Source organism: Strix uralensis, chromosome Z, assembly GCF_047716275.1.
Source record: "Strix uralensis isolate ZFMK-TIS-50842 chromosome Z, bStrUra1, whole genome shotgun sequence".
In the NCBI taxonomy this organism is placed as follows: domain Eukaryota; kingdom Metazoa; phylum Chordata; class Aves; order Strigiformes; family Strigidae; genus Strix; species Strix uralensis.
Genome location: NC_134012.1, coordinates 89,330,908 through 89,350,166, shown reverse-complemented (window position 1 = coordinate 89,350,166; position 19,259 = coordinate 89,330,908). Strand labels below are relative to the sequence as shown.

Genomic DNA, 19,259 nt, shown 5'->3' with positions numbered 1-19,259 from the left:
TGAACAGAGAGTTCAGTCCTGTAATTCCTCTGAGGTGGGAGGTGTGTGAGAGGGGAATGGTGTGCGAGCATGCCTGTGTTAAGGGGGTGCTCTGTCTTTGTGGGGAGGTGGAACTCTGCTGTGTGCCTTAGCAAGGGCTTACACATCTGTGGAGCTGCTCTGAGTTCTGCTGGGAGCTGGTTGCACTTATAAGAAATAGGTTCTGCCTCTGTTTGACTCGTTTACCAGCTGGGAAAAGGCAAAGGACCGAATTTTTGTGTTAACCGGGCTCTTTGTGCTCTCATTTTCCCAGGGCAGCCACTGACCACAATGTTGATAACACCACAGCAATCCTTAGAGAGTGGCTGAAGAATGTGCAGAACCTCTACCACGATGTGGAGTGGAGGCCGATGGAAGACCCCCAGTGAGTACTGCAGTCAGGGGCTAGCCGAAGCTGTTTTCCATATGTGTCAAATGTTCTAGGTTTTCTGTTTTCAAATCAGGAGATGTACTCAATGTCCAAGCATTAAAATATGAAGGTATTTTTTGAAGGGGGGACACGACTATCCCATTAAAATTGTGTTCTTATGGAGTCCATAAAAAGATCTCTGACTTCAGTGAAGCAACTCACACAGAACTTGGGAAAAGAAAGTATTTTCCATTCAGTATTTAGCATCTGCAGCTGCTCTCTTTGCCTGGTAAACAAATCACATCACAAGCTACAGGGAATAAAAACTGTCATTCTTTATTTGCAAGGAAGCACAGAAATCATATCCCATTCCCAGAGTGTCTATGAAAGTTCTGTCCGAGACATCAAATATTCGGTAAGTTCTGAGCCAGAGAACTAGATTTAATTCAGTATATTATGCTTTTGCATGACTTGCAAGATCATTGATTTGAAATACGATGTTAGGTGTGTTGGGGTTTTATTGCTTTTTTTTAAGATCAGCTGTTCCTTGCTCTGTTCTGTTTTCTTTTTCTTCCGTCAGGGAAAAGTACATCAGTTTCCCCTTTCTTTAGGCTTGCTTTGACGTTCAAGGTCCTCTGTGCAGTGGTGGGGCATTTGTGGTAGAAACTCACAGGGAATGCTTGTTTTATTGACTTTTTTAATCCTTTCATTGGAATTCAGGTTTCTTAATCCTGTCAAATTTAGCTTATTTTAACTTCTGTAAAGGGTTTTTGAAATCCTTAGCTCCTTCACTGGCTTATGCTGGCACAGTTTCAAAGTCCTGAATTTTTATTCCACATAGGGATCTGTCCCTGTGTTTCCTTCCATCATTGTTACCAAGCATTTGCTTTTGGACCCAATCCTGAAAACAGACATGGACATAATTTTGCTCACATGACTGGGCTCATGGGGTTGGGCGTTGGGTGTTTGTAGATTTAAGAACTGTTACGGGGATGTGTTAACAGTTACTAATAATGTCCATACCCCGAGGGAATCCAAATTGCCTTCATCTTCACATCCTCAGCTTTGTTGATTCTACTGGGCTTAAGGAAGCTGCATGTACAGTCTTAAACTTAAAGCCTAGCAGAGGACAGATGACTTTCTATCAGAGGGTCAGATGAGGTAAATCTGCTCCAGTTCATTTTAGTGGGGTAACCTCTGCTTACGTCAGATAAGGGCCTGCCACTGCAGAAGAAACTCCTGGTTTTGATAGTGCTGTTTTGCTTGCGGCCGCTGGGTCAGCAGGAAATGCTGCAGCGCTGCTTGTTCTCCAGTGCCCTGTGTACACATGTCAGCACGAAACTTGGAATCGTTCTCCCTCAAAACCTCTCTTGGGTTGCCTGAGGTGACTCTAACACTGTTTTTCTTTTGGAAAGAAGGCAGCAAGGGAACTCTACTCTCTTTTTTTTTTTTTTTTTCTTTTTTTGACTAGTGCGATAGAGCCCAGAGATGGGTTGCAGTCACTTTTTTTTCATTGCTAGGTCTTACCCAGAAGAAATTGGGCCAAAACATTGGCCAAGCTCCCGATTCACTCATGTGATGAAACTCCGCCAGGCTGCCCTGCGTGCTGCACGAGAGAAGTGGTCAGACTACATCCTGGTAAATACAAGGTTTGATTTATTCACTGTCCTCAGGCAAAAGCTTTTCAGGTAGTCACTCTGATACTTGGGGCTGCCAGAAAGTTTCTTCTCCATCTAAAGACAAAAGCTCTCTGCAGTGAGATGCTGTGTGTCATTTCTTAGTCTGATGAACAAGAGGCTTTGCAGCCAGGGAGGTAAGTCCCCGGTAAGGCTTTCTCCACAGGAGTCAGGACTGAATATAGTCCCAGTGGTGGGTAGGTACCCGCGAGGGTCCCTCAGATTGAAACCCCACCTGTTGTTGATGAAATGTAAGGGAAATAGTTCTGCAGAACAGTTGTGGAAAGCTGTGTGCCTTTGGTCACCACAGCAGCAGGTAATGGTGGTGGTCCCAGCCTCTGAACAAGGCAAGTCTGTGAGGCTAGTTTTTCAGAGTTGTCCTGGATCCTCTTCAAAGAATAAACCTGCCCTGAATTTTCAGCAATGTTATTTTCCCTCGCAGCTCCCTTGCCCCTGTGCTGGAGTAACATTTTGTGGAGCCAGAGAGAAGCTCTGCATCTTTTCCCAACCCATGGCTTTGGTTCAGGGGCAGTCCCTGTGGTGTTCACCCATAACAGCCAAGTGTCCTAGGGTATCAAAGCCACCATCTCTGTGAAAACCACATACCTCATTCCTCTGGCTGCCTTGTTCCCAAGAAAGTGTCAGGGAAAGCATATTGTTCCAGCTGATAACAGATTTCTTTTTCTTTTCCCCTCTTCCTTCTCTAGTTTATTGATGCAGATCATTTACTGACCAACCCACAAACGCTGAACCTGATGATAGCCGAAAACAAGACATTGGTGGCACCAATGCTGGAGTCTCGCTCTCTCTACTCTAACTTCTGGTGTGGCATCACCCCCCAGGCAAGTGACTGGGTGAACGGTGCTGGCTGATTGTGCAAGCTGTGTTTTCAGAGGCCTCCCGCCTTGGGTCTGTGAAGCAGTGGGCATTGTTTCTGTTCTGTGGGCTTTCCCATCTGCTTTTGGAGCGTCCTCCTTCTGAAAAGAAGCCGCTGTATCTCTGAGGCATGCAGAGGTGATGTTAGTGTGTAGAGAATATAGTGGTTGTCATGCAGTCATCTCAGCTTGCACCTCTCAGTGGCAATCTTGGGTGGGTGTCTTTGGGAAAGGTCCGTGTGTTTGTAGGGAGTCTGGGAATAAGGGTAGAGAGGACACTGCAGACTATAAATGTTTTTCAGGCTTTGTTTTCTGACCGAGCTGTAGGTATGAGCTAAGCAGTACATGCTCCGCATCGGGTGTGCAGGCTCATAGCTGAAACTTGCTTCCGTATCTGAGATTGGTCACTTAAAAAAGCTGAATCTGGAGGAAGCTGAGCTTGCTTAGCCAAAAGTCCTGGGAAGTGACACAATCCCACTAACTACATAAAAAATACTGATATACTCACCAGAATTTATGTGAGGAGGTTCCATCTGTCTGTGTAATGGCCTTAAAACTCTTGATACATAATTTGAGAGTAGCTTTCCTGTATAGTGATGCTAATCTGAGAGGAATTTGCTTTTCTTTCTATAGCTCTCCATTGTTTATTTTTCTGACACATGAACAAGATTTCTGTAGTGGGACAACACCCTTTGCCTTGTAGGGAGTGCGTGTGCATGTGTGCTGAAGTGTGTATGTAAAGGGTACTGGGTGTAAAGGACAGAAGTGCTGAGCCTAGAAATTAACTTCATGTTACTTTCTCAAATCACACATACTGCAGAAAGTATCAGATACAAAAATGTTGTGTAGTAGAAATAGCAGCATTTTTAGAGCCAGAACAAGGTTGAGCTATTACTTTACAAGTTGATGCACATCACTGTGGTGTGTTGACCCTGGCTGGTAGGTAAGCCCCCACCCAGTCGCTTGCTTGCTCCCGCCCAGCGGGATGGGGGAGCAAATTCGAAGGGAAAAAGCAGAACAAAACCCCAAACTCAAACCCAAAAGCAACTCTCATGGATTGAGATAAAGACAGTTTAATAGCTGAAGGGGGAGAAAAAAACCCAAACAAACAAGTGATGCAAAACAGTCACTCACCACCAGGAGACAGATGCCCAGCCATTCCCTGAGCACTGGCTGTTTTGGAAAAACTCCCCCAGTGCTGTTGCTGAGCATGATGTTATATGCTGTGGAAAATCACCTTGGTCAGTTTGGGTCAGCTGTCCTGGCTGTGTCCTCTCCCAGCCTCTTGCCCACTCCCAGCCTGCTCACTGTGGGAGGGCAGAGTGAGAAGCAGAGGTGGCCTTGCTGCTGCACACGCACTGTTCAGCAGCTAAAACATCGGCGTGTTATCAACACTGGTTTGGTCACCAGCCTAAAACACAGCCCCGTATGGGCTGCTGTGAAGAAACTTAACTGCATCCCAGCCAAACCCAGTACAGTCACCTTGTCCGTGAAAGGATTTCGGTAAGAGAATCAAATGTAGAGAGGGGCAGGTCTACTGTCACAGTCATTTTTTGCTTTTTTTCACTCTTCTCCTTTGAAATGTTCTTGACTAAGCTCTAGATGGGCTTTCCAAGACATTCAAGCTGAAACGGGGACTGTAGTTAATGCTTTTTTTCCTCCCAGGTAAGCCTCATTACTGAGATCAGCTTTTTGACCTGTTCTCCAGTCTGCTGCTGGCGTGTGTCTTGTCATCCTTTGGGGAGGCAGAATCCTAAGCTGCTAAGAATAGCAAGAGGTTTTTTTTGTTCTCTTGAAAATTTTCCCTTTTTGCCCACATTTGCCCTGGAAAGCTTCAGGATTTCCATTTTCCTCCATCCCTGAGTCCTGCCTTTTCTTCTTTGTAAAGACAAGCTTGCTCTGCTGCATGGACAAATGTGTTTAAGCCTGAGCTGCACATACATCTTTGAGCTTCCCTGGGGCATGTGAATATGAGTACTTTAGAGAGGCTTCACAGTCCTGCCCATCCCTACCTTCTTGCTTTATTCCAGAGAACTAAGCAGATACTAATTATTGTCATCATTGCTGGAGTGACACAACGAGCAAACTCTGTTTCCCACTTCTTCTGGTGTAAAACATCATTATTCCTTCCCAGTGATATCAAGGACACAAGGAGGGGCTACAGGCAGAGTGAAAACATAACAACTGTACTGGGTTGGACCAAAGGTCCATCTGATAGCAGTGGTTTGTAGCAGATGCCTAGGGAATAGAATAAGAACATGACAAACTAGTGAATGAATGATACTTTCCCAAAATATTTTTCTGTCCTCTGGCAATCTCCTTCTCTAGGATTTCTTGAGGAAGGTCTTTGTCTTTAAAGCTCTGAGTGATTTATTTTTCTTTTACAGAAATCACTATCTGAATATCTTTTTTTTTTTTCTTTTCTTTTTTTTTTTGGCACCAATGTGATCTTATGGCCAGGAGTTCCACAGTTCAGACTAACTAATTGAATAAAAATAGCAGGAAAAGATCCTGAACTTTCCAGATTCTTGGGAAGTAAATATATAGATAAGAAAAGGGGGGGGTTGTTTACTTGTTTTTGTTTTAAAATGGAGACATAAGCTTCACAGCGAAGGTATTGTCCTTTAAGTTTTTAAGGTTAAGCCCTGAGACAGCCAGGTTTTCCACGGATGTAAATCAGCGTTGCTCCACAGCCTGAAGTGGATCTCAGCCTGTGTGCACCAGCCTCAGCCCTGGCCCCTGGTATTACCTCTGCGGTAGTAAATTTCCATCATTACCAGCATTAGCTGAGGAAAGGAGAGGGTAAAAAAACCTAGCAGCAAATGCATCTTGCAGAATTTGGTGAAGAAAGCTGCTCAAATGAAAAGGAAAGTTCCCACTTTAGTTTTTTTTCTTAGTTGCTGCTGGTTGTTTCTTGCAGTCCCACAGCTTCATGCTCTAAGCCTTGCTCTCCCTGGGGTCTTGGGGAGGGAGTAACAGCTGGAGCACACCCTGAACACGGCCTCTGGTGCTGAGCGACGGCGAGCTAAACCCAACTCCAGACAGCTTGACATTTAGTAGTCATGAAGCTATAACCTTAGGAGAGCATAGCAACAGTGCTGACAAGTTGCAGTCTTTCTTGACTACATGGGATTTACAAGCAGTGAAAAACCCCCAAACCCCACAGTGAGTGACTGGAGGAGGAAAGACTAGTTTCCAGCATCTTTCACCTGCGGGCATTCTCGATGTATATTAAAGGTTGGATGTCTTAACCCTTCCTTCAGTGGGAATGCTAGTAAGGTCTCTACCTACCTGTTCCTTTTCATGAAAATCAGACTGACTGGTTTTGAGATACCTTCTGACCATGCTGTGAGGCCCGAAGTGCAGAGGGGAGGATCAACAGGTACATAAACAGACATTTTTTATACATAAAATACATAAAGATACATAAACGTACCACACCATGCTTCTACACAAAACCAGGGTAAAGTGGTTCTGCAGTGATTTGCTCAGTTGTTGCTAGGATGCTCATGGAAAATATAACGTAAAAGTAACTTTAACTTATTTTAGTGACTCATCATTTCTGTAAAGACCAGAATCTGCTCTGGATTCAACCGTTAGCTGTGGCTGGACGTCTAATTGGTGCATTAGGATTTTCGTTCTAGAGGGATTCAGTGTATTTATTTTCAATAGCTTTAGACATATTACACCTGCAAAACCAGCTGTGAGCCGCACAGCGTGGGTGTTGCACCCCCAGTGCTGGAAAGCTAGAAAAGCCCCTGGTGGCAGAGAAATGAGCTGACTGAAGTGCTCAGGAGTATTAAACCTGCCTGCCCTGGGATGGAGGAAGCAGGAATTCTTGCACAACTGATAGAGACTGAGATGTTGCCTTCGCTGCAGTGAAACAAATGATTTTTTTTAAAGTCACGGTCAGAAATAATTTGCAGGTCCTGTTCTGTGAAACACTGAATGTCCTTTGTGTGTGTAGAACATGGAGGATGTCACAGATGCTCAGCATCTTCTAGAATCAAACCTGAGAGTCTATGTGAAAAAAAGGTGTTTGAAGAGCCAGAGAAAATAGTCCAAGGCTTGAAGCTCTATTGAAAGGGAATTTTGCAATGGAAAGGCTTGGATTTCCAATAGCTGCTAAAACAGAAAGAGAAAGTCAAGCTTTAACTTTTGGGATGGAGATTCTCTCTAAATACTTGCCTGAGCCCTTTCCAAATGGGAGATACGTAAAAATCTGAGAATTGAGAACTGATCCGTCCGTGCTGGGGAGGGCTAAGTGTGAGAGCTCTTGCTAAGGAGCATCTATGAAACAGAAATCTCTTGTAACAAGCAGCCCCTTCGTTGTGATTGCAGGGCTATTACAAAAGGACCTTGGATTATCCCCTGATTTGGGAATGGAAGAGGACAGGCTATTTTGCTGTCCCAATGATTCATTCCACATTCCTTATTGACTTGAGGAAAGAGGCCTCCACCAAGCTGATGTCCTAACCGCCCCCCCCCCCCCAGGACTACACCTGGAGCTTTGATGATATCATGGTCTTTGCCTTCTCCAGTTGCCAAGCAGGTAGGTCTGGAGCCTTTGCTGGGCAGGATTCACTAGTAGAGACGTGCAGACCTCTACTTCAAGTTCACAGGCCAAAAGTCCTGTGTTGGCTTCAGTGGTAAGTTAAGACCCTGTTCCCTTTCTTATTTCGGATCTGGTCATGGATAACCAGCAGCAAGGGACTGGCAATGCAGTTTTGAGTCACAGCTAGCTGCAAAGGACATGGGAGCCATTCTTGGGATGGGTGCAGTGTTTCAGAGACAAAATATGTGGCATCCACCCTTGATTTGTGTCACAGCAAGACAGTAGTGAACGCAGGTGAATGCAGTGAGAGTGGAAGGTATTTGGAAGTCTGTAGGTAAGGTATCTAAAGTCACCACTTCCAGGAGATCCATGATGAAGGGGGTGAGGGCAAGAAACTCTTTTTAAATGTAGCAGCCCTTGTGGAAAGCAGAAACCAAGTTGCTTACTCACAGTGCTGATGAGGCTTCATGGCAGCTCAGCAAGAATTGTCTGAGAGGTAGGGGGAATTTGTTCTGTCTTTTAGTTGAAAGCCAAATCAGTGCAATTTTCAGGGGAATGATGTGGAGCCTGTGGGCTGTGCTGAGAGGAAATCTCTTGCAGGCAAGATCAGGTTAGAGCTGGTGTGTGAGCAGTAAAATCTCTGCATACTTGACATTGTATCACCAGTACTTTGGGAGAACCAGTCAAGCACTGAGCTGCCTCGAGATCCTTGGGGCACAGCAAAGAGAAAATGCGTACCACCCCAGCTGATACTGGAATCAGTTTCTAACGGACAGTGGGAGGATTTCAGTTAGACCTGAAGTACAGGGGGTCCTTTCAGGCCAGGTCACAACCTCAGTGTCCTCTTCCTCTGTCTGGAATGGCTGTTGGTGTTTGCAGAGAGCTCCAGGTGTCTCGAGGAAATCACTGTCTCTGAAGTGCATGATACTGCTGCTACTGCTGCTTGTACTTGTGGTGAGGATGTTTAGTCACGTTTATTCTTGGAGAGTGGATCTGCTGGGTATTCCATCTCCAGCAAAAGGTCCTGGCTGGCAGACCCGGTGGTAATGGCCATCTGTATTGTTCTTTGCCCTGCTGTGTTGAAAAGGGGAAAGTTTGGGGTTTTATAAGGAAAGAGGGACTGTTGAAACCTCAGCAGCACCAATGCAATGCACTTCTGTTGAGAGTTTCACGACTGGTTTGGTGGCTTACTGAGGTGAAATAGTAGTTGTTTGTGGGTCCTCAGAGTGATGTACTGTTGGTGTTACCTGTCTTCTGTTTGTAAAAGAAACAAAGTTAAGTGGGAAGAAAGGGCTGTTCTTGGGGGACAGACAAGCAGAGAGAAAGTGAAGAAGTATAGCTTCTTGTTGTTGTTGGCCGTCACTTCTGCAGAAGAAATGGACTGAGAAGGCTGCCTTTCCCACCCTTTCCAGACCAGCACAGCAGCCACCAGCTGTTGGTAGCTTTCCTCTTAGTGATGCTTCTGGTTTGAAGTTCTTGACAGCACTGAAAAAGATGGTGGTGTCTTGGCAGACTAAGCAAGGCTTTTTAAAACTCAGCTACGACAGGATGAGGGGCATCAAATGAGAGAAAGGAGTGATAGAGGAGAGGCAACAAGAGCTGAAATTAGAGCCCTTGGGAGGCAGAGGTGAGATGTGCACTTGCAGGGCACCTTTGGGGCCCTGACTTTCAGGGTCAGGACATCGGTATGTTGGCTCCAGAGGATAATTGAAGTTTAAGTCTGGGTAGAAAAGTGGGCTCCTTCAAATCTACCTGCCCTACTTGTTCCCTCTGACAGCTCTTCCAGAAATGCGGCATCCAATGAGCGTGGTAACTGCATTGCATTAGCTCCAAATGCTTAAGGAATATTTCAGGGATTCAAACCCATCATTTTTTCCTTCCATCCTAGAACACTTTAGCTTTTTCCAGGACTGACATGAAAGGCTTTGCATCAGCAGTCTGGCCCATTTACCTGCTCAGACTGTTGGCTTGTGTCCTGGGCTCAGTTTTGTCACCCAGGGTAAAAGGATGACATCCAAGTTCAGAAATGTGAAAAATGTATGGACTTTGAGGTAATCATCTCTTTGGAGTAATTTCACTTACTTCGTTGAAGTCATAAATGATGTTGGCTTTTGTCGAGGCCAAGTACTGTACTTAACACCTCAGATCAAACCATTGATTTTCAGCAGTGAATCTACTGCTCAAAGCAACTGTTTTGTGATTCCCCAAAGAGACCATCCCAATTCTGCTGAGAGGACGTGGCCTGTGGTGGGAGTACTGACTCAGAACAAAAGTTAGTGCGGGTGTTTTATTGACAAAGGTGGACTCTGTAGAGCCCCCTGCACTCACAAGGTAGCATCTAGCCAGCCAGATCCTCTGAACTTCCTTTCAGCCTGAGGCTCTGAAGACCTAGAGCCAGCCAGCAGGAAGGTCTGGTCACAGGGTTGGGAGGGAAATTTAAGTTGCCTAGATATGGCTGTCGGTTTAGGGCATGGCTGTGTATCCTGGTGACTGCCTTACAAAGGCTAGTAATAATACAAATATCTGTAGCTTTTCTGTCCCTTGCAGCAATTGTTCATTTTATTATAAAAACAGCACTGGAGAGCAAGTGCCCCTCCCCAACTTGAGGTAACTTTACTATTCTAAAGTAGCTTTTATCCCAGAAGGAGCAGAAATACTGGCATGAATCTACGCAGATTAACTGTGTTTAAGCCAGTGGAAGATAAGAACGGAGATCAGTGAGCCAGATAAGATTAGTTGATTAGATCAGTGCCAAATCCATTAATGTCAGCAGGTAGTATTTTTTGTTCTGCCATTTACCTAAATTGCAGCTGACAGCTGAATGTGTGTTGGCAAGCAGCGTAGCCAGCAACTTACTTGCAGAACTTAAAATGGTAGAAACACCAAGGTCATTAATGCAGACAATTCTGCTCTGCTAAAAATACCAAGGATTAGGGGGACTAATACATGAAAGCATCAACACACCAGGTAGTGTTTATTTCCTAGAGGGAGGAGGGGTGGTTGTGCTTGTTTCATTTAAAAAAAAAAAAATAAAAAAAAAAAAAAAAGACAGGTTTTCATTTTTATTTTTATTTTAAATATGCTTGGCCAGTTGTATGGGTTCTAGCAGCTTTCAGACTGCTTAATTAATAAAGGGCCTTACCAGAGCTCAATCAAAAACAATGGAAATACTTTCCCTTGGCTTCTCTGGATGTAGCTTTTGAGTATGGTGCCTGATGTGCCACCAGGGCCAGTGCTGCTGCTGCCATTATAGCTGACAGTGAGTGAGCAAACCTTTGGTCAGTGCAGAGGGAGCAGCGCTTTGCTGATCTGCTGGGACATTCCTGGTGAACAATCTCAGCAGTGGGTGGGTCTCTCCCTTGCAAAGGCATCTGGTCCCGGGAGAGGCTTTGCATCTTTCTTCTCTTTGTTTTGCACCTTCAGATTCAGCTCCTTGAACAAGCAGTTGCAGAACTGCAGAAGCAATTGCAAAAGCTTTTGAGTTAGAAGGATGTTACCTTATTGCCTCTTTTTGAAAGCATCTTTTCTCCTTGCTGGTGTCTCTCTAGGATTTTCCTAATATTCAGGGCACTATAAAAACTAATCCTGGAGAGGAAAGGACCATGTCTGGTGGAAGACTTGGCGCTTCCAAGATGGTTAACATATATATTCCTCAAAGCCCTTTGCCAGCACAGGTGAAAATATATTGGCTTTATTTTCTAGCTAAAGCAAACAGAAGCAGGAAGATGCTTGACTACAAAACCCGGACTGAATCCCTTGCTAGGCTAGTAACAGACCCCGCAGCTATGCTGATGCCTTGGGCCTTGCAGCTTCATCCCGTGTGATCCCAGGGGAGCTGAACTGCTCGGGCCCACATTTGACCAACCATGTGCTGTTGAAGCCAGGGATTAGACTTGGCCCCTCCACCCTGGAAGAGTCATTCCATATTTATTGTAGTCTGACAGAAAAGCCTCACAAAGCTCAGACAAAAGCTTCCATCACCCCTAGCCACGCTGGGTTTGAGTTTTACCCTCTCTAAGGCTGCCTTCACCCCAAGCTTTGAAAACTGTGTGTTTCCCCCACCTTTGAGCCCCATTTCCCCCCCCTCCCTGTTTTGGAGGCTGTTGCTGAGCCCTGAGTCTGTGTGGGGAGAGAGGCCCCATGTCCCAGGATCGCTGCTGCTTTTCCTTTGGAAGCCCTTTTGGCTCCTGTGCCAGCTGTTGCATTGCTTGAGGCTGGCTTACTCAGAGGGTGAAAACCTGGTCCTGCTGTTGGCTCTGGGTCTGTGAAGGGATTGTCAGGTGAGGTGCCAGGTCTGAGCAGTGCAGGGAGGGGGTTTGGGGATGAGGGTTTCTGCAGTACTCCCCAGTTACTCGCAGTAGTCCTGCTGTGTGTATCAGACACTGTTTTTCCTAAAGGCCAGTCCTGCCCTCTGCTGTTTTCATAGCGTGAAGGCAAAGGCCAGAAAAAGAACCTTTTTCTCTGATCTAAGAGGGCTGTCCCCCATCTCTCCTAGGAGAAAACTGATTGCAGTTAAAAATACCCACTGTTAGGGAGCTTATGAAGCAGAACTTCTTGGGACTGAGGTCCTGGCATAAGTTTGGTTGTGGCTCTGCAGCAAAAGAGCAGCAAAATCCGCTGGTAGAAGACCTGACTGTAATTTCTGTCTTTCTGTGATCCCCAGGAATACAGATGTTCATCTGCAACCGTGAACACTATGGTTTCCTTTCCATGCCCCTGAAATCGCACCAGAAGCTACAAGAAGAAACCGAGAACTTTGTGCACACACTAATTGAGGCTATGAGTAAGTTGCTGTGCCCTGCCATGAGGGACCCCCCAAGTCCATGTTTGTGGAGCTCTCCTGCCAGCAGCCAAGCTGTCTTCCCCTTGGGAATCTGCATCCTGATCTGACTGCTCTCCTACTGTTTTGACTTGCAGTTTTCCATTTTCCACCGCTTTTCTACTCAGGGCTGTAATGACTTCACAGTCAGGTCAACCCCATTCACAAAACCCCTTGATCTCCCCATATTAAATGCCAAAATGCATCTTTAATGTGGAAAGGATGCTGCAGAACCTCGTCTTTGTCATGAGGTTTGTCTGACACATGGCTGCTGGCTTCTGCTTTGCAACATAGACGCTTTCTGCTACACCCACTCCTGCACTGACTTCATAACCCAGCTCTCTGGGGCTTTTTAGACCCCATGATGAAAACACATGCAGATATATCAGTGCAGCTTGTACATGAGGGTGATGCTGGGGATCTTTCCTCTCTTTCAGTCGATCATCCTCCCATTGAACCCTCTCAGTATGTCTCTGTTCCTCCGAAGAATCCTGACAAGATGGGATTTGATGAAGTAAGGAACCTATTTTGCTGCCCTTGTCTTGTCTTGTCTTCCTATTTATCACTTCGAGGACCTGGGTTCTCCCTGTAGCTGAGCTTCCAGCCGTTTCCCTTGGAATATATTATCTTTTCATGTAGTTAGCTCTTTCCCAATCACTCATCTTTTGGACTTAAACTTTTTGCAAGGAGAAAATAGCCATCCTTTTGTGGGGAGGGCTTCTGCCGGGCTCAGGGAAGCAGAAGGGAAAGGGCTCAAGGAGCTTTCTTTCCCTCTGGCATTTGCTGTGGAGAAATGAGGCCAGTCAGGTCTGCGGGCACTTAGTAGCTGCTACAAGAGTCCTGTTCAGAAGTGCAGGTTTGTGTGCAAGGGCAGTGCCCAGCGAATCTTTGGGCTTCCTGCCTTGATGGTAGGGATGTTGTAATCCAGCCAGGAGGAGATGACAGAAGTGAGGCTGAAAAACAGGTTATTTAACTCCCCAGTTCTTGTGCTGTTTCCTCTACATCTGACTCTGCAGAGCAGCTTGACAGTCTGCAACAAAAAATGGTCTTTTGGGAAACCTCTCCTGCTTTCCAGTGACAGAAGGGAACAATTTCTCTCACCTGAGAGACGCACTGGAGAGCGTAGAGCAGCTGGGGGAGCCAGCTCACAGGTGGGATCTAGCCCAAGCTAGGTATGTCCAGGGGTGGTGAAAATCATGTGTGCTGTGTCCTTATTGTGGCAGCTCTCCCCCTGCCCTGCTTGGTCACCACATTTTTCTGCTACGGCCTTAAGTGAACTAGAAAGATGGTTGCTGACACTGCTAGTGCCCCAGGATCCTGCAGAAATTCCTTTCCTGTCTCTGCCACACGTTGTGGAGAGAGCAAGCATTGAGGGGAGAAGGCTGGAGAGGGATCTGCTGTGCTTTAATTAACCAGTGTCCGTGTTATTCACAGAGCCAGCAACCCCTGTGCCTGCAGCTGCCAGGGTGGCACCATGAGCGACGGGGTCCTGGTGATCAGGGGAGCCTTTGATCTCTTGGTGTATTCTGCTACATCTGTTTATATGACTCGTAAAGCCTGAACCTGATTTGGCTATGTGGGTTTGAGTGTCTGTGTTTAGGACACAGCTGGAGTAGGTTTTTTCCAGGTTGTCCTTTGTGGCTGCACTTTATTTATCCAATTTATTATTTTTGCATTTGTACTGACCTAGAATTTTATCTGCTTCGTACTGGGATGAGGTTTTGCTCCACAGGCTACAAGGCTGCACTTGTACTTGTCTGCCTGGGACTGAAAAATATGCCTGACCCTCTGCAGTTTACCTGCAAATGGGGGCTTCAGCCCTCTGCCCTCCACCAGAGAGTCTGTCTCCTCGAGGCTTGGACGGAGCCCTGCCCAGACATCTCTGTTCCTGGTCTTGGCTCCCTGGTAGGCTTTCTGCTCTGGCAGGGGTAGCAGCGGATTTTCAGTGCCTGAATTACGAAAATTCTCTCTTTACCATGTCCCTGTACTTGGATGGTGGCCCCACTGATAATCCTAAATACAGGCAGTGGCAGCATGGTGGGGAAGCATGCGGGTCAGTGTTCCTCTGGGACTGGAGGTGGAGATGACCATGTTACTCCATGTTTAATATAAATCCAAACATCCTATATCTTGGGAAATTATAGACTTGGCTGTAACTAGTCTTCTCTCACCTTTATTCATCCTCAAAGAGCAGTTTCCCCTGTGAACATCCATAAAAAGTAGTTGTTGGACAGAGAACAAGCCTCTAAGCTTTCAAGTCAAAACCAACCCCAATTTTTTGACAAGTTCTAAGCAACCTGGAATGAAAACACATCCACTATTTTCATAAGATCTGCTTTTCCAATGGGGCTGCTGGAGAAGAGTGGACTCCCTTTTCTTCTTCACTCCCAAGTCGGGAGGCTGATGTCTTTCTCTTCTATCCAGATTTTCATGATCAATCTGAAGTGTCGGAAAGACAGGCAGGATCGGATGCTGCGGACTCTCTATGAGCAGGAGATTGCAGTCAAGGTAGTGGAGGCTGTGGATGGAAAGCGAGTTTTGGCTGGGGTTGCTGATGTTTGCAAAGAGGGGGTTGTGCGTTTCTGCTTAACACCATCTGCTTGGATTCCCTGACCTCCCTTCTGTGGGGAAGGGTGGGCTGAGGGGAGAAGCGAGTACCACTTTTATTTACCTAACAGCCTGTTTGGGGCAGTTTTGCTCTGTTTCTTTATTCTTTTTCAATTAGTCAGTCTCCATGAGAGAGCAAGGGCAGCGTGGTTCAGACTAAGATGAAAATCAGGTTAAAATCATACCGATTTCTGTGAACTATAACACTTGCACACAGTTAAAAGGAGTCAGCAGTGAAAGTATTTGAAAGCAGTTATCTTCTGGGAAGATTTTTCATCCTGGTGCAACAAAGCTGTTGTGCTACAGTGTTAACCCTGACACAGCCCTTTCCAAGCTTACTCTAAGGTGTGTTAAGACCTTTTTATAATGAGAAATCAAGGCAGAAATTTTTGGTCCGGGAGTTGCAAGAAGGCCTCGGGGAGATAGGAACCCACATGCCATCTAGTGGTCTTTGAGACTTGGGTACACATCAAGACATCTTAGAAAAATAATCTAAACCAAGCACCTGACAAGTTGATGGTCCCACAAGAAGTCATTGGCAGAGTTGAGGATATAATTTGTCAGCTTGATTTAAAAATGTAAATCAAGAAGTTAATTTTTCTCTGGTTTTTGAGTGAGACAAGTGCAGAATTTCTCGAGATACATCTTCTCTGAACATCAGCAGCATTTCCCATGTTGCGCCTGTGACTTGAATTTACTTTTTTTTTTTTTTTTTAATGGTGATAAATATTCTCTCTTTCTCAGAGCACTGAACACGAGTCAGCTCAAAGCTCTCAGCATCGATATGCTCCTGGGTTACTGGGACCCGTACTTCTCCAGGCCACTAACCAGGGGAGAGATCGGCTGCTTCCTTAGTCACTATTACATCTGGAAGGAGGTGAGGAGTTTGTGGGTGCCTCAGGGCACAGCCAGTCCTAGGGCAGAGCATCCAATACAACGCAGCTTTCTGGAAGCATAGGATGGAACTATTTTCCTTGTTTTGTAGGGGATCATTCACAGGGGTTTTCTTGAAAGCTGTGTTCAGCTTTCTCGTCTCTGCTTTCCACTTGCCAACAGCTCTGAGTGATTTTTATCAGAATATTTTCATGACACTTTTTGCAAAGCATCCTGGTCGGAACAAGTTTGCTTAGGAGAAAGGCATGCAGGTTTTGAAGAACAGATGGTGTTAAAAAAAAAATTCTGTTTTTTTTCTCTTGTTCTGCATCTGGACTGAAGCAACTTCCCGTCCTCTGTTACCTGAGCTAAGAGATCTTGTTTGGGTGGTAAAAGCTGTAGCTTCCATCTCTGCCTGGTCACCTGGGGAGTGACACTTGAGAGGATCTGGGCTGTGCTGGTCAGAGATGCTGGAGTTACACAGCCCAACATGAACAGGAGGGATTATTTCAAGTAAGGTGTGGTGAGGGCAGGGAGAGGCCTTGGTACAAGATGAAGGCTGGGCAGTGGCAGTGGTTACCCAAGTAGAGGCAGCCCCTGCCCGCAGAAGTGTTAGCTGCAGCACCTCCTTGCAGCAGGGCAGGGCACTGATCCAGAGAGCCCAGAGCCAGATGGGGGCGCTCACTGCTGAGAAGCCCAGCTGTGCTTTTGGCCTTGAGACTTCTAAATCACCAACACTCAGATGATGACATGGGAACCTACATGCAGGATGCCTTTGCCTGTGTGTTCTCTAGGCCCTCAGGACCAGACTTTGGATACCCTAGGTTGTCCTCCTTCCCAGACTTCAGGAACACTTCCTTGCAACAAAGGGTTTTTTGAACAGCAGCTTTGGCAGCAGAAGCTGCTGCATATTCCCTGAGGCGGTGGTTGCTGTGGCCATGCTGGATGGTAGCTCATGGGTTCTAGATGGCGGGTTTTTCTAGGCTGCAGATGCTCAGCCACAGGGTATTCCCAGGCCTGTTCTCACTGGCTCTTCTCTACTGTCCCTGCCTTTACCCTCAGATGAGGGTAATAACACTTTCTAGGAGACTAAAGTAAATATATGTTCCTTCCACCATCTTTGCGGTTTGAAATGATGCATTTTTGTTTGGCACCTTGTCTTAATATCCTGGTATACTGGTATATCCTCATACTATCCATCTTTAAAGTGTCTCAGAATAAGCATCTAAAACTGTGATGTCTCTCCCAGCTGAGCTGTGAACCTGGGAGTGGTTCTCCAGCCTCCCTACCTGCATGGTCTAGAAGGCAGTGCCAGGTCAGGATGACCCCAATAATTTCAGGGTGCAGGGAGTGGCCCACGTGTGCCACTGTAATCACTTCCAAACTGTCTTGTTTCAGGTGGTGAACAGAGAACTGGAGAAGACGCTTGTTATTGAGGATGATGTGCGCTTTGAACACCAGTTTAAAAGGAAGCTCATGAAGCTGATGGATGATGTTGAACAAGCCCAGCTAGACTGGGAGCTTATGTAAGTAACGGGCCCTCGGCCACCTGGGAGCCCCTGGGCACGCAGGGAGGTCAGCAGCATCTGCTGTGTCATGACAGAGATGTGGGTGAATGCTGGGGTGCAGGGGATGATGGCAGAGACTTCTCAGTGGCTCTTCCCATCAGGACAGCTCTGCCTTCTGGGGCAGACTGATGCTGAAATGCCTGCTGGGTGCCATTACTGCCCTGTGTGGGCAGAGCTGGTTGATCTCAGCAGTGTCTGGAGATGCTGCTGTGACAGAGGAACTGACTCAGCTCAGTCCTGAGGCTTGGACTGTGTCATCTTAGCTCCCTTACAAACTCTTTCACAGCTGTACCACCCACTGGGTTAAGACTTGGATGTCTGGGAGTGGTGCAGGATAAGAAATCCGTGAGCCTGGTGAGGGATTACTTCTTGGAATGACCCTTTGCTCTTCCTTGGTTAACATAAACAGTCTTGTGGTCCTAATTGCTGCAGATTCACTTTGGTTCCAATTTCCTTGTTCTTTTCGCCCTTTAAGCTACATTGGCCGGAAAAGGATGCAGGTGCAGGAGCCTGAGAAAGCAGTTCCCGATGTGATGAACCTGGTGGAAGCTGATTACTCTTACTGGACCCTGGGGTACGCAATCTCTTTCCAAGGGGCTCAGAAACTCATCGGAGCTGAGCCCTTCAGCAAGATGCTGCCTGTAGATGAATCTCTGCCAGTCATGTACAACAAGCACCCTGTGTAAGTAGGATGCCTTCGCTGCTCGGGTTGATGTGAGCTGGGTCTTGCTGAATGATCTTAAGCCCAGTCATGTTGGTGTGTCTCACTTCTGTAGCCTGGCTGGTGGGGGACAGGGCTACTCCTTGTGCTTTTTGGTTGTCTCCAGCAGAGCTCCTGAGTCGGGTCAAAGGAGGAGACAGACCTGCTGCAGAGCGGTTATTGTTCCTGCCCGGTGCAGGGCCTGTGGCCTGGTTCTGAGACATTTGGCTGTCTCTGGTAACGGAGGCTTTGGCTGTATAAGTTGCGTGTGGTCGTAAGCCACGTGGTTCTGGCTGCGGGGAGTCAGACTCCACCCCAGCAACTATCTCCGCTCCCTGTGACCTGTTTGCTCAGTGGATTGGCTTGTATCTCACAGTTACAAAGAGTGGCACTGAAGAACGTTCACTCTGTTACTGATGATTTTTCTCTCCTCTTCAGAGCGAAGTACATGGAGTACTATGAGTCAAGAGACTTGAAAGCCTTTTCAGCAGAACCCCTGCTTGTTAACCCCACCCACTACACAGGGCAGCTGGGCTACCTCAGTGACACAGAGACCTCTACAATCTGGGACAACGAGACCGTGTCAACGGACTGGGACAGAACACACTCCTGGAAATCCCGGCAGCAGGGCAAGATCCACAGCGATGCCCAGAACAAGGATGCCCTGCCTTCCCAGTCATCTCTCAACGCGCCGTCCTCCAGGGATGAGCTATGACTGCCCGCTTCCCCTGGGACTCTCTTGACAGCTGAACCTGCCTCACACTTCAGCTTTTCACCCTTGAAAGTTGTAGAGCAGCTCTTCATGTGGTCTCCTTCCCACTGCTTCGAATGCAAAGCACAGTGGTTGGACCTGACAACTAACCAAGTCGCTTAGGACTGGCTGGGAGATGAAGGAGGAAAAAGACCAAGTGTTCCAGACTGGCAGAAAAAAGGCAGAGATCTGAACAAAAGCCCTCTCAAGCTTTTGTAAAAAAACAACCTTGAATGACATCTTTCTACAGTTCCTCGTGTAGAACACTGTATTTGTAAAGATTAATATATAGAGGTGTACAAGTGTTAATACCTTTCTGGATAGCTGTGACTGGGCTGCTGTGTAACTGTCATTCCTTGTAGGTTTGTAGGCTTTTATGACCCTGTTCACTGATACAAACTGCAGGCAAACATGTGGGTTATTCGGTTTCGTTTTCCAAAGGGATCC

General features: G+C 46.5%; 1 pseudogene; it reads left to right on the top strand.

Moving 5' to 3' along the window:
• Window positions 1-336: 336 nt before the first annotated feature.
• On the top strand, window positions 337-18,776 carry LOC141937748 (procollagen galactosyltransferase 2-like; annotated as a pseudogene).
• The last annotated feature ends 483 nt before the right edge of the window (window positions 18,777-19,259 follow it).